This window comes from Montipora foliosa, chromosome 4 (genome assembly GCF_036669935.1).
Source record: "Montipora foliosa isolate CH-2021 chromosome 4, ASM3666993v2, whole genome shotgun sequence".
Classification (NCBI taxonomy): domain Eukaryota; kingdom Metazoa; phylum Cnidaria; class Anthozoa; order Scleractinia; family Acroporidae; genus Montipora; species Montipora foliosa.
In genome coordinates this window covers 34773234-34778695 of record NC_090872.1, presented here as the reverse complement: position 1 = coordinate 34778695, position 5462 = coordinate 34773234, and the positions used below count along the sequence as shown (strand labels likewise).

General features: G+C 40.2%; 1 long non-coding RNA gene across 1 annotated transcript; it reads left to right on the top strand.

The window, feature by feature from the left end:
* Positions 1-721: 721 nt before the first annotated feature.
* LOC137999198 (uncharacterized) lies at positions 722-1660 on the top strand. The gene is made up of 2 exons (XR_011122916.1): positions 722-923; positions 1427-1660. It is a non-coding gene; the product is annotated as an uncharacterized lncRNA (long non-coding RNA).
* The last annotated feature ends 3802 nt before the right edge of the window (positions 1661-5462 follow it).

Genomic DNA, 5462 nt, shown 5'->3' with positions numbered 1-5462 from the left:
TTGGCCCACGGTCATGGCGCACGGACCTCGCTGCACTCGGTCCATACGCCATGACCTCGGGCCAAATATTTTCCCGTCCGGCCCTCCCACTCAGTCAATAAGTACATAAACTCAACCCACAAATGACGTCGAATCCGGGAAGTGATCCCGGGCCACTTTGGTGAAAAACGAGTGCTCTAAACACTGCGCCAGCTCTGCACCCCTAGACCGCAAAGAGTTTTATAAACTCAATTCAATAAGCATGTGCAATGTTGTTGTAACAATTTTCTTTCATATCATCTCATGGCGTTCTTCTTTGAGTCACCAATTAATTAGAAGATTATAATACCTGTTGCCTTGGCATTGAGTTCGTGAAAAGGAAGATTGAATGATTGGAGCTGATGTCACACAATTCATTTATCGGCTTCATAAATGTCTTTTGCTCTTAAGCCAACCGCAAATGGAGTGATTGAACGATTATGTCAGACATTAGATCGTTTAGATCATTTAATTTGAACAAAATTGTAACACGGGCGTCACACATGTGGCCCCATACATAGTAGAAGGAGATGATTAAGGTTTGGGTATGCGAATTAGAGACATTAATTCCTTACACAGTCTGATCTTGATGCTGGTTAAAACAGTAATTTTACTTTTAAAAGTCATCAGAAGACGACATTAAATTACAAATTCAAAAACTAAATGAACAAAATTGTCATGAGTTCAGGTTGTACAAGTGATGGTTATGATATAAATAAAGGGCGCAAAGTATCTCAAGTCATAACAAGCGCACCCTTCTCACAGAACCTTGCAGGGATAACTGATAAACGTCTGAAGCCATGAAAACCAAGTTTGCAATTGTTTGTGTTGTAGCAGTAATGCTGGCATTGATCCTACACGAAACTGATGGAATCCACTCGAAGGCCGGATACAAGAGAAGCAAGGTAAAACTGAAGTTCAACATTGCAAAAAATCCAAAAGCACAGAAATATATCAATAGATAGAAAAAGAGCCAAATCTAAGAACAACGGCAGGCATTTATCAATCTTGAGCTAAAACTCAACCGCTTATGCCATATCATATATCATCCGGGCTAACGATATTTTAACAAACTAAAAGCATACCAAGACAAAGAGTTAGAAACGAACACCTTAAAATGGCTCATTTTATTTTAAAAAATGTACTTAACTTTAAGCGCGAGAAAACTAGTCAAACCGCTCTACGTGGTTTTAGGCCCCTGGATTTTAGATTTCAATTACATGAATTATTGATGCGTGTTTTGTGGTTTTAAACTTCTTACGGTCTAAAGTGAAAATGCTAACCCAGTTTTGCTGCATCGATCTTATTTTTCTCCATTTAATTAAATGTCAATTTATGAAAAAAATATAATTTTAATAATAATAATAATAATAATAATAATATTTAATGGTGGTTTGCGCTCTCTCAGATGATTCCACAACTGGACCGACGAAGTTTGTGTGCAGCTGCCCGCGAAATGAACTGCGACAAGGAATGGGCAGAAGAGTCCAAACGGGACCTGTAGCTAGAGATGACTTCATTCAGTGCCTCGTGTCATTTTCCAAGGATAAAAATATGAAAATGAATGCTTAACAAACTACTGTAACTTAAAAATCAAATTAATGTAGGAACTAAGTGGGAATAAAATATGCGGATTTCATGATTGCCGTTTCCTTGCCTTGACTTTCATACTTTCTACTTTGGGTAGGAGGGGTGGGTGGGAGTGCAGAATAGGTCATTGAAACAAGGAACGGGGTGAGAAGTTTTCATTTTCCACGGGAGGGGGGGGGGGGGCGTGTTTTTGCTTAATGTTTGTGTTAAAATGGTCATAAAATTATTTATCAACGGGTGATAACACGAAATAGTTCGGGGGACAACACAGGGTGTCTTTGCTGTATGGTCTGTCTGTATTCACTATTCGGCGATTTATAAAGCAAACAGTTTCATCCTCTCCATCATCACATCTTTTTTGATGAACACAAAACCTGCCTTAAATGCTCTAGGTAAAGAAAATGTGGCATTCTCCATTCAAACAAAGTCATTTTTCAGTCATTGAAATAAGGCAAGAATAGCACGACCATGTTCCCTTATAAATGACTTAAATGGGATAAAAAAGATGTTTCCTTTAGCTAAATGTTAACCCTCCTTAATAAGCTGTTACGTTATGTTATGTTTTTTTTTTCTGTAGTCTTTGTACACGGCAACGCTATCTGTACTCTGATATAGAGCGACTTAAACTTCTTTGCCCAAATGCTGACAAAATGGACCAGTCATCTGAAAATGTATTTTTGTCAACCATCTTAAGGACCATTGAGCCGGCACCTTAATTAAAATTGTCTACTTGTGAAGATAGCTGTAAACGTGTTTGAACTTGGCAGAGGGTCTACCTTACCCTGCTAAGCACTTAAATCAACAAAAATGAAGGGTCACCGAATTAGTTTTTGATGATCAACATGCAAATACAAAGCCACACACGCAATACTTGCACTGCTCGTAAAACAGGACCCCGTCAGGACAATCGTTGGTGTTACATGTTGCAACAAAGAAAAGCAAGGTGACACACACTAACACCAAAACCAACGCCTGTGCACAACCATTTCAGCCAGTCAATTAGCAGCCATGGACAGCTGTTTCGACCTTTTTTTTTCGTGATAAACACAGACTCTTTTATTCATAAGATAAAAAATACGCCTATTTACAATCATTATAAGAAAAAGGTCTCTCTAGGAAAAAACAAACACAAAGTTCACTTAAATGGCACAGGACTCGGGCGGGTCTGCCTGCGAGCAGGCGGACCCTCGTATTTTGACATCTTAGGTGGAGCTCGCTTCATAGATTTCTTGCCCATTTGTAGTTGCACACAAAACTTACGCTGAACTTGATAAACCCTCCATACATGTCCAATACACTCGACCTGAGTCGGGTTGTCTTCACTCGCAGGCGGATTGAGTCCGATCGCGACCGGAACCGGAAATGGGTGCATGGCGCTTGATCAGTGGTACCGGAAGTGAGGGTTAACAGGAGCGAGGGGGGTTGAAAAAGTTGGCAAACAGACTCGATCGGATCCGATGGAGACAGCTCTTCCTGGCAAGAGTCAATCGGACTCTCGGAAGTCAGTTTGCGCGTGACAGAAAATATCTCTTAGCCGTGACGCGAAACAAGCACACGCTACACGTGAAATATTAAGCACTTAATGACTGGCCCCAAGGGAAACAGTGAGTTTTGTTTCCCCGAGACCCTCAATGTTCCCCGAGGCGAAGCCGAGGGAAACATTGAGGTCGAGGGGAAACAAAACTCACAGTTTCCCGAGGGGCCAGTCATTAAGTGTTTTGTTATACCTTCCAACTCAAAATAGAACAATACACAGATAAAAATTATTTGCTTGACGTCGGCTGGCGTACAGATTTGCCGCCGTTTCAAAGGTGCACGACCTGATCACGTGTGAGTCGAAAGTTCAAGTTGTTGTTGCCCTAGGGTGTCATGAAGTTTTGTTCACCCTAGGGCGTCATGAAGTTTTGACCAATGACACGTGACACGTTCTCCTCCAATCAGTAAACGTATTTGAGTTGGGAGGTATAACAAACGTCGTTCTTAAAGCCATGAGGCGATACAAGCGCCCTACACATGTAACATTACTCGTTCTTTAAGACATGAGGCGAAAGTCAACATCACGAAAGATTGCGCTCCGCACTATACCTCGTTCTTTAAAGCATGAAGCTGAACGAGATTTTCACAAATCCAGGTCATTGAATTTCCGATTGCGACAGAAATTCTTGTCATCCAATCTCCGACAACAATAAATTATTAGCTTTCAGTCAAATCCACTGATTTCAGTGACGAAGACAAAGATAATCTGCGTGAACGAGAGCCTTTCCCTGGATGAAAACTTTCATTTGTTTTTCTAATTGAAAATGTGATTAATTCCATAAGACATTAGAAACTTCTATAGCATTCTGGAACTGTTCTAGTTAGAACAGCTCTATATTGATTATATGTGAAATATAGAATGGTCAAGGTTATGACATTAGAAAGTTCTATATATAGCATTCTAGAACTGCTCTAGTTTGAGGAGCTCTATAGAAAGTTCTTTATCATTCTAGAACCGCTCTAGTAAAATGGTCGTATGTGCAAACTTCTAAAGTTCTGATTAAAGTACTAGAGCTCCAGTTCTAGAGTTCTAGGTCAGTCAAATTCGCAGTTCTAGAGTTCCGAGTTCTAGAGTTATAAGTTCTAGAATTCTCAATTGTTGTATGTTACCCTCTGTGGGCTCTAGAATGTCTAGAGTTCTAGAATAGCCAGACTCTCTAAGTGAGTTCCAGAACGTCGAAACTGCACACTAGACTTGGTTGATTTCACGGATTACCATTCACTAGTTTAAATACTAAGAACTCATTTAAGCAAAAACAAATCCCCATGAGTACCATGTAACCGCGTTATACCTCGACCGTATCCAAGCACCTTAAGTGAGCTAAAACGTTCCGCCGTTTTCCCAAACGAATTAAAAATGGCGATGAAAACTTGACTAAACCAGGTATCGCTCTTTAGCTTTCACTTTGCGCTTCGGTTAACTACACTTTTCACGAGATTATGTGAAGAAGAAAGCACTCGTTTACTGATTAAGCCAAAGCGCTCCTTTCAGTTATTAGGCCCCAGTGAGCACTCTCGCAAAAGGTTAGCTTTCATTTTGCGGTTCGGTCAACTACACTTTTCACGCAATCTCCGACAAAAATAAATTATTAGCTGATCAGTCAAATCAGTGTAGAAGACAAAGATAATCTGCGTGAACGAGAGCCTTTCCGTGGATGAAAACTTCCATTTGTTTTAGTCTAATTGAAATTGTGATTAATTCGGAATAACGGATATGTTATTTATTTATGAAAATAAGCAAGTGAAAACAACATTGAAGGATGTTTAACAAACCCAAAAAATTATTACTACCCCAGCAAGAACTTGTTCCCCGAACTTCCGGCTCGGTGTGCGCTTGCAATGTCAATGAACCACCGAAGTCATCGGAGATATGTCTAGAAATGCACGCAACAATCAAAAATGGCAAAAAAGAGAAAATGTTGGCGAATTTGGCAAATATGGCGAAAATGACAATTTTGCCACAATCGCCAACAAGGTAAAGCACAATTAAAGCAGAGAGTGCTAATAGGCGTAATCACTGAAAGGAGCGCTTAGGCGTAATCAGCAAACGACTGCTTTCCTCGAAACGTAAAATGAAAGCTAAAAATTTACAATAGTGCTTAGGCCTAATCACTGAAACGAGTGCTTACACTTTTAAAATATCGCTATAATGAACTGCCCTCGCGGTCCGCAATCCCGTAGTCGAGGAATGAAAATTGTTCAAGGGCAAGACGATCTCGTGAAAAGTGTAGTGAACCGAACAACAAAATGAAAGCTAATATTTCAAGAGAGTGCTTTGGACTAATCAAGGAAGCGAGCGCTTCGGCGCAAATAAATAT